Genomic DNA, 10854 nt, shown 5'->3' with positions numbered 1-10854 from the left:
TTTCAGGAAACGTTGGATTTACTTCAAATTTATTCACTGAGATTTTATAAATATATATTATTCCTATTTAATGTCTTACATCAACTCGGCGCCCAAATACTGTGAAACTATTCGCTCTTATTTAGACGAAAGTTCTTATATAGAAACAAGTATGTACAGAAATTCAGAGTAAAGAATAAACAACAACCATTCTATTACATAGGCCCAGGACAGAGTGGGTTGGAGAATGCTGGTCGGCGGCCTATGCTCCATTGGGAGTAACAGGCGTAAGTAATTCTATTACATGAATTATAAACTTTTTCCTTAATCCATTGTAATACAGCCAAATATTGAAAAATTAAATAAACATACTTTACACGATCTACTTAAGAAATAGTTGTTCCAAATCAATAAAAACTGCATTTAAGTACCTAAGAAACTGTCACTCACAAGATACGTATAAATCCCTCTTATTATCAGAAGAGATTTTTGTGGAGATTTAGTATTTTCATAGTTCGAATCCCGCGAGGCGAGGTCTTGGATACGCACTGCTAAGGAGTCCCACAATAGGAAGAAACGGCCGTCCAGTACTTCCAGGTTTTCCCTGGCGGTCTAGCCTCAATTGACTTGCGCTTTCAACTATAAATCCCTCTGTTACAAAGAATTTGAAATACATTTCGAGGGAAAACTCAAAAATATCATTGAACCAAACGTTATGCTAATCTAAGGACTTTACAATCAAAGAAGAGCAAATCCATCGTATATTCAATTTCGAGATAAGTATTTCTATCATCAACAGCTTTTATCTTCTTATATGACGTTACTACGCAGATAACATACTTCTGTGAAGATGACTAACCGTGATGAAGAATTTAGTCATGAAAACTCTAGATATATAAGATAGAAGTAATTTCAGATACGTCAGAAAAAATATTCAAAGCATAAGTAATTATAAAAAGATTTGTCTTGTTGAGATAAACCTATCGACTAGTAATCAAAAAAACTTCATTGTGAGGTATCTAAACCTCTTCAATACAGAGAAAATATTCTATTCATTACTCTAATCATGATCATTCATCTCTGTAATAGATCGGGCAAGTACATGCCTGTGCTTATGTACCATTTCAAAATCAAACGATAGGTGAGCTATTTGAAAGAAGGCAGGCTATTAAAGGAAGTCGATTATGCGTTAATTCAGTGTCACAGTGTACTTCATTTGTTTGGGTTGGAAGTTTAATTACATGTATACCTGATGATATATGTGCATGACAATTGGGTTTGTAAATTAAATCTTCACATCCACTTTAGTCTTTTTATTTACATAGCGGGAGTGGTATACCACAAGAAGTATATGACAGAAGAATCAGACAGCAAAATTCAACAATATCAGAAGTTGAACTATTCAAGATAAAGATTTGAGGTTTTGCCATGAATTTGAAAATGTATAGCTCGTTATTAATCGGTGGATAAATAGCTTATTCACAGGATAACATTATAAATTAATTAAAGCACTTTGGAATAATGTAAACAAGTCATTTCCGTTCTCATTAAATAAAAATACTGTTGAATGAGTGTGGATAAAAACTCTGTGAATGTTTGGGGTAAGTACCTTTCCAGTGTAACAATAACCATCCTTTCTTAAGTGTTCAATAAGTGTGTAGTATCAAGAATTTTCAAGGATTTTTCCGTGCATTTAATGTGTAAGTATGGCACATGGGAGTATAATTTTCACTGGAGATTATATTCCAAAAATCTAAAGCTATGAGCGTGTCTTTCATGAACACTCCGCTGTAGCGTATCCAAACTTAAAGGATGAAAAAAGTCAGATAAACTGAAAGTTAGAACTTGAAATGAAATCCTCAATGAGCTTTATGCTCACCTATGCAGCACTTACTCAGTAAATGAACAGGAAATCTTCTGAAAACACTTGACACCATATACTTATTGAACGAATCGCGAAATGAATGAGTTGCAAATTTACAGAAACGTATTCTATCTCATTCCTTATCAGTGAGGTATTAATTTTATTTACCTTTGCAATCATTGTTCAATAATAAAACATGAACTTCCGAAAGTTATTTTAGGAGCAGCTGAAATGATACAGCATAGAATAGTATATCTTATTAAGAAAAGTACTTTAGCTATAACTACCAGAGAAAAACATTTTTCTACTAACTGTAAATGGATTGATACTGAAACTAGAATCTAACGTAAAAATGGACAAGAGACTGATTATTCACAATAGTCATTTTACTGTAAAGAGGTTTCACAGTTGGCGATTTGGGTGTCTGAGTTTACAGGTGAATTTCAAATAAAACATTTGCAGCAACTAGCATTCTTACATGTCGACATGGTTTATCCTTACTTTTGGATGGATGAATTATTCTAATCCTCTCATACATTTAGTTATTTATATGTAACTTTGAACATGTGTGTATAATCATACGTATGTCTTTTATGGTTTCTATAGATGTTAAGTTACGTTTTAATTAAATTGAGTTGACGCATCGGCCTTCTCCATCTCTCATCATAACGTCTGTCTGAGTTAATGTATGCCTGAAATAAATACATTTAACTTAATTGGGATTTAGCTTCTTATTACTGTGGTAGCCCTAACGGTGTTATTCTAAGTGGAACATACCAAATCGAACGGAAAATTTAAGTTCAAGGCTCCTTCGACGTCCTTTATAGAGTCATATCGCGGGGCTGGGCACCAACATTGCCGGAAATGTTTACAACAAACCGGTCAGTTTTGAAATGACTGAAATATCACATTCATCGGTTACTAATTCCCAATTAATTTCATGTTGTATAATTCTATATAATTTTGCTCGAATTCCATTGATCATCATACGATTCACCCAGGTGTCTGAGTGATTCGACATTGAAGTTTTTGATATTTAATACCGATCTCCTACTATAGTAAACAAGAACACGGGTGGGGACAACAATCGAATGTGTTTGACACGGAAATTACAGACTATCTTACTAAAATCTGACAATCATATAGTATACAGTTAATTTGTAAAATAACAATCCATTGTCTCAGTCTTGACTGTTCCTTCTGCAAATATCAGTCCATCTTCTCTGATTTCATTTTTCATGCATTTTCATACCGATTACGCTTCGTTCCTGTTCTTTCCTTATCGATCTTCTGCCAAAATACATTCTATGCCTGACCATCATCATATACTACTTATATAGATATAAGTAACCCACACCACACTACAACTAACCAATATATATTAAGATCTTACTTTAGGATAATTGTAATAGATTCTTACAAGTAACCTGTATATTAAGTCAATACAAAAATGAAATTCATTAAAAGTAATTCACGGTAAGAATGGTTTTCAATTAGTATTGATTTTTAGAAACCGACTTATTTTTTTTAGCCATTAATATCCTCATTTCATTTATCCCAAAAAAATCTAAATAAGCAAACGAAAAATTTGATTTATTATAGTCTTGGATACACATATATACTAGAGGTGAAGTGATATATACCATTACACCTATCTACAACAACCATTCTATACACCTTCTATAGTTTGTAACGAGACTAGGAAGAAAGAATGTTCGGAATAGAATTTCTCGTTGTTTGTTTGTTTGTTTTTTGAGGAAAAAGAAAATGTGTTAAGTTTCTGTGGTTTCATAACTTGTCTATAGTGGAGAAGGAAAATGTTAGCTCAAACCTCTCTTAACTACAATTAGACATATATAAACAGACACATATATACATTAACTTGTTAAGTGGATTTCATCGGTAAAGCTGATTTCTTGCGTTTTTTTTCTACATGTAGTCGGAATTCGGTGACATTTAAACATTTATTGCTTCGAAAAATGTCAGTATTGATAATTTTTGTGTGCCCAGAACCCATTTCATGTATATTGAAATAGAACAATATGTCAACTAATATTAAAGCTGTGATGGGTCAATAGGAGTAAAAACGGACATAAACAACTTTGCCAAATGTACAATACTGTCTTACACTATCATTAATTTCGGTCTATAATCTAGTGTAAAGTATTCTCAATATGTATATAGTTGATCCAACTCTATTTGATCAAAATACTTTTCACTTAAGTCTATCACAGAGAAGAGGAATTTTTCGGTAATCAAATGATATTACAAAATGAAATGTAATTGTTTAGAAAAAATAGCTATTCAGACTAAAATCTCACTTAATTGTTGTTTCTGTACGAAACATCAAATTCTGATGGGAATTAGTTAGTTGCGAAAGATATTTTCAAACTAATTTAAGTAAAATTGACAAACTCTCCTCTTAGAGAAGCATAAGTCATACACCCGTATTCTTCATCTAACTCTGTCCTGAGCAATCCTTTCCAATTGTTTCCAGTTGCTATTCCAATTGCTTTCCTTCTGATGTCTGCTTCCAACTCTCGACGCAGTGTGTTTTTTGAACTCCCTCTTTCCCGTTGCTCTTCAGAATTCCAAGTTAGCACTTACCTCGTGATTCAGTTTGGTATGTGCTATCCACTTCCAACATCTTTTCCTAATTTCCCCTTCAGTTGGAAGCTGGTTTTTTTCTCTCCCATAGTAGGTTGTTACTGATGGTATACAGTCAACAGACATTGATTTGGACCAAAATGGAAGTTTATCCTTAACACATCCACAAATGGTAGGCCGGCTTGAGAAAACAATTCTGAGCTTAGCTGAGTAGAAAGTTTTATTCAGGCATTTTGAGATCCATTTTTTCAAGATTTCAGGATCCGTAACTACTTTAAATTCGATATTCATAAAAAATGTTTTCATTTGTACTTAGTCTAACTCTGATGAGCATCAATTTTATCTCGAAAGTGATGGCTCCCATGGCGTGCGTAGTTACTGAGAATCAGGTGGGGAAACCAAACTATGGTAAAATTTATACATTAAATATATCATTTGCAAATCGTCTTCGCGTTGTTCTTTATATACTTCATTATTCCCATAATTCTGTAGTTATTTTGATTCCTAGCCGATTTCTTTTCTGTTCTCTTCAATTCAATCTTCTACTGTCGGGCATTCTACTTTCAACAACGGGTACAAATAAACATCACTCTTGCGGTCGTTCTGCTTGCCGTGTCACTCCCGTCTTTATCGCAGTCTGTACCACGCCTCCCGTCGAAATATGGAGTACGAGAGTGTGCTGACCTTCGTAATAATCTCGATCTGCCAGACCATTCGATTCCGGTGTCCGCCCGGCAACCGAACGTCCCACTTCTTCTCTCTGTCTCCGGTGACTGCTACAGCAAACCACGGCCATCCAGAGATTCCTTCCTGAACTACCTATAGACTTCTTTTGCAGCCCTTCAAGGGCGTCCACAGAACTGAACCCTCTCCGCATCCTCTTTGGCAACGATATCAAATGTAGTGAACGAAGACTTGGTGGTGCCAACTAGTTTCAGAGTGTTTCTATAAAATATGAAACCTACTTACTTACTCACTTATGTCTGTTACTCCCAATGGAGCATAGGCCACCGACCAGCATTCTCCAACCCACTCTCTCCTGGACCTTCCTTTCTAGCTCTATCCAACTTTTGTTCATTCTTCTCATGTTTGTCTCCATTTCTCGGCGTAATATGTCTTTGGTCTTCCTCTTCTCCTTTGGCCTTCAGGATTCCATGTGAGGGCTTGTCTTGTGATGCAGTTGGGTGACTTCCTCAATGTGTGTCCTATCCACTTCCAGCGCTTCTTCCTGATTTCTTCCTGCGCTGGAATCTGGTTCGTTGTCTTCCACAGTAGCTTGTTGCTGATAGTTTCCGGCCAACGGATCCGAAGTATATTGCGTAGACAACTGTAGCTCCTCCGGGGGCTACTGCCGGTCCCAAGCCCGTGTAAAGGAGGAGGGTTGGGCATGGGGTTAGCGACCCCATCCCGTAGAAAACCAACTCGCTAAAAAACGCTAACCAGAAAAAATTATAAAATATGAAAACCATATATTAAATATTTTATTTGCATTTCTCTCTCCAGATGCCCTTGACATTCTTCATGATATTTTCAGCTCTGTTGTTATTACAATTACTCTCTGTTTCCTTTTCTTTTTTCTTCAATTCAGTTTTCTCAATCTTCTGTTGACAGACATTGTATTTCCGATTGGTACTACATACTACTTATATCTTCAGGCATACGTAGCATATATCAAAAGTGTACCCGTTATGTTTTATCACAAGTAAGAACTCATTTCCATAGTGACTGGAATTATGAAGTTTATAAAACGGAAAAATATTGTGTTTTTCCTTCAGGTTTAGTTTAACTACAGAGATTTATGTCGATAACACAGACTTTAAGATTTTTTAAATTTCTAGAAGCAGTAGCAAGATCTATAAAGTTAGTAAACAATATGAATAATGTGAACTTCCAAAACCTACCAAATGTATTGATTATTTGAAGACCTTTTTTAACATAAATTGATTCCTATAGGGTTTTCAATGTTAATTGCTGATGATTTTTAATAGAACATTTTTTAAAATATGATTAGTGGCATCGGGAGGCAAAATTAGACTCAAACGTCCTCGTTGTGCCTCCTGGATCATGGAAACCATTCCATGTACTAACGTAAGTGGTAATGAGGGTGGTGGAGATCAACCAAATTAACCACTCTACCAATACCTGCGAATGATTACGAATGCTACAAAGAGTCATTGCATAACTATTGAGGGTTCAAAAGAGTGGTAAAAAATGAGTCTGCCCCAAAAAACAAAAATAATGGGTTGTGAGTGTTATGTAATAGTTCTGAGTAAGCAGTGCAGAAACAGCTATGCCGCACCGGTAGTTGTGCCGTGCTTCGATGTAGTACTCTTTTCCAGAAGGGCCTACTAGGCTTCACCATTCTATATGGCTGGAAGGGGGGATTGGTAGCATCCAGAAAAAATTCAATATAGTCATTTATCATAGATATTAACCCTCATAATAAATACAGAAAGAATATGATTTTTGAAAAATGGATAAATGAATTCGACCAATGTTCAATGTTCAACTCCAAGTTTCATCAGGTAATACAAATCAAACTGGTTTTCGATTCCTATCATTATAATGTTGTATATATGGACTTCGTTGAGCTCTTTTGAACCACATGCAGGTCACTAATTCTTACATAATCAAATCCTCATGGTAAGTCAGCTTTAGTTCTACAAACAATTTTCTAATCCAATCTCTCAGTTGAACTAATTTAGATGGATTAGTAATTTTGTTTAGAGATGAAAGTTGTTGAGACTAAGATTATCCAACTCAATAGATAGGAAGAGTATTCAAACAATGAAACATAAGCGTGATATGACCACTTAATAGTATACCTACAACTAGTGTATTATATCAAAAATAATGAGAACGTCATCAAATGTTGAATATATATTAAACAATTTACGTAAATGAAAACATTAGGATACATTTAAGTCAAGAAATAAACGGTACATTAATAAACGGTAAACAATTTGAAAGACAGAGTTGTAACAAAATTATGTTTAAGGCTGTGACAGAGTATTTGTTAAAAACAAAGGGAATGATGGTACAGTTGGAAAGTAGAAACTCATGACTAAATTATACTATCATGGGATAATTATCCCGTACACCTCGATATTGATTGGACAAGCTGTGAACCATATGTGGAGAAATTCAAACACTTCACTTCTACCCGACCTTTGTGTTGATGATGTCGCTCAGAAGAACGATGAAAGCTCCACGACCGAACCATACAATTCAGAGAACAAAACTCCATCAAAATCACCCACCTGAGCCTGCAAATCTTCTCCACTATCTCAAAGTATCAGTTAACAATGTCAAATTCAAAAAAACACACTCAATAATTTTTATGTATTGTGTCTCCTTCTCAAAATGTTATCTAATTCTTCCATGTTGTAATTCATTTTCAAAAAATCATATGTAGAATTTATAGATGTAAAGTACAGTTTATGTTATTGTTGATGAATACATCAAAATACTATAGAATTGAAATCTTTCAAATTTTGTTTGGAAATCAAAGATATGATAGGCTTCTTTCATTCATGAAAAAAAGCAATTTGAATAGTTGAGATCATGAGTCAATTGAAGTTAGATCACCATGGGAAACCTGGAAGCGCTGAATGGCCGTTTCGTCCCATCACGGAACTCTTCAGCAGTGCGCATTCACGATCCCGCCTCGCGAGGTTCGGACCCAAGACCTATCAGTCTCGTGTGTGAGCGCTTAACCTCTAGACCACAGCCGGATGCGCACTGCGGAGCAGTCCCACAATAGGACGAAACGGCTATCCAGTACTTCCAGGTTTTCCATGGTGGTCTGGCTTCAATTGACTCATGATCTCAACTATTAAAATTACTATAATATCCACAAAAACTCCTTCTGATATGAAAAACAGTTTTCTTAAGTTTTGGCTATCATATACATCCCAATTCAACTATCAAGATTTTTATACTTCTCTAATTCAATAAAATCAATATTTTCTTATACATACCTGAATAAATTCATCATTGGATTGCATTAATGTTTGCATTTCATTATTTGATCGAGGAAAATGACCAATTGGAAATTCATCTACTAATTCTGGATAATCCATATCACTATGAGCATCAATATGAATCTAAAAATAAATTTTTTTTAAAAAAAACATTAGGATGAGAACATACATTTCTGATAGAAGTAGCTCACGTTTTGTAGTGAATGAGAACAATAGGTGGGAACAATCGACTGTATTTGAATACAAAATTACGGAACATCTTAGTAACATCTAAGAACCTTACAGTAATTACTTCATTTGAAAAAATGTCAATCAATCGTCTCAGACTTTATTAATCCTTTGTTTCCACACCAATCATTATTGGTTTTCGTTCTCTTCTCTTCAGTCTTCTTATCCTTCAACTCCAATAAAGGGATCATAGTGATATATTTAACTAGATTTTAATGCCGCTGTTGTATTGTTTATTTCCATAAAATAGGAAATCATCGCAACCGAACAAATTCCTTTTTATCTAGTTTACATCAAGGCTTGACCTTAATTAGATAACCACTGAAAAACGGGAAACACAGGGCAACTTTTTCGTTCTAGTATAGAACTTCTCAGGTATTAAAACTTGGATTTTCATGTTTGAAGGAGAACGTTTAGCCTATAGACTACAGATTCACTGTCTGGTGGTTCATATTTGCGATTTTAATCGGTTAACGATATTTCACAAGTATCTTCTATTGAAATTAGAGGATAACTGACTAACATGCGATACTATTGAAGTCCCCTAATCATGATTTCTCACTAGAATTGTTTGAACTTTTTCTAAAACTAAGTCACTAACTAGCATTTGATTAATAATATAAGTGTAATTTAACTATCTGCACAAACCCTTTACAATAAAGCTGATGAACAAATAACCTGGAAAGGTAGTTTTTGATATTAACTATTGTTCATTCTAAACATTGTTCTGATTATCACTGTTTTCCATTATCAAACAATCTAAAGAGATCTCTACTGGATAAGTGGTTTAATGTTCGAAACCGTAAGATTTTTAATCGTGAAGACTTGCTTCATTTATGTCTAAACTTTCTTTAGTGAATTCTCACAAAGTGGAGTTTCCATGTGTACAGTGACTAATCCCAGCTTCATATACACAGTTAACATGGTAATACCATTCCCTAAAGAAGTCCAGACAAGTTAGCTGGACGAAACGTTGGAATTATTTATATTTTAATCGCTGAGACTATCTCAAATATAATAATTTTTTCACATATAATGAATTACAAATTTAGTTTTTCTTAAATTGTTTGATTAATTAATAAATTACTGTGTATTAGTGATCAACCCTCTGCCATAGAGACATGATAGGTTACTAGTTGAAAGTTTTTACCCACTGAGTTAGTCAAACCAATAATGTATTTGATGCTCAGTGTTAACATTAGTTGAAGTTCAAGTTATATTGTCAATTTAAAGAGGTTAAGAAAAATAAGTGACCACGAGGCTGTTTGAACTTCCGAAATTTTACATGATAGTTTTGAAAAAATCGAAGCAACTGGGATTGACTGAACTCAATTTGACATGAAAATCGATCTACAAATCTTAAATAGCACTTCAACGCTCTCAAATTTCAATAATTGAAATGCTCTCTTGTAAAACTATTTAGATAAAACATTTTGATTACTCATAAGTAAGTAAACGTATTCAACAAAGAATTATACATGTCATTGAAATTTAAATTCACCTAGTATTGTTTGTTTGAATCTTCCCATTGATGATTTGAACTACAACTGGTCAGTCTCTTATTGGCCATATGTCCATACTGTGCGTATAGCCTCGATGTTACTTTAATTCACAAGCATTATAAGCAAAGATGGATAGTGGCTAACATTGGAATCCAGGACGCGCGTTTCGTCCTAAAGAATACTAAGTGAATTTAAACTTGCACAAGCAAGTGGCAATCAGGACTCAGCAGCTGAGTGGATAACGCGATGACGTTTGAAGCGAAAGGTACTGGGTTCAAGTCCCACAGTGAACATCAACTCTTAGATGCAGGTACATCCAGCTGACGACTCCCAAATAGGACGAAACGCGTCCTGGATTCCACTTCTAGCCACTATCAATCTTTGCGTTTCATTGAAATTGATTTATCATTTTAAAATATCACTTTTTATTCTTGTTAGAATCAATCATTCATTTTACGTATATAATCAAAGGATGCAATTTCTTTTTATCTTAGACATCATTACGTTCGAAAATTGTTTATTACTACATATTGGGAAATCGAATGAAATTAGAGAAAAATCATCATCCTCATATTGGTGAATAAATTGTATTTTCATAGTTGAAAGCATGAGTCAATTGAAGTTAGACCACCATGGAAAACCTGGAAGCACTGGACGGCTGTTTCGTCTAATTGTCGGACTCCTCAGCAGT

Source organism: Schistosoma mansoni (assembly GCF_000237925.1).
Source record: "Schistosoma mansoni, WGS project CABG00000000 data, chromosome 4 unplaced supercontig 0032, strain Puerto Rico, whole genome shotgun sequence".
NCBI lineage: Eukaryota > Metazoa > Platyhelminthes > Trematoda > Strigeidida > Schistosomatidae > Schistosoma > Schistosoma mansoni.
This window is presented reverse-complemented; position numbering follows the sequence as displayed.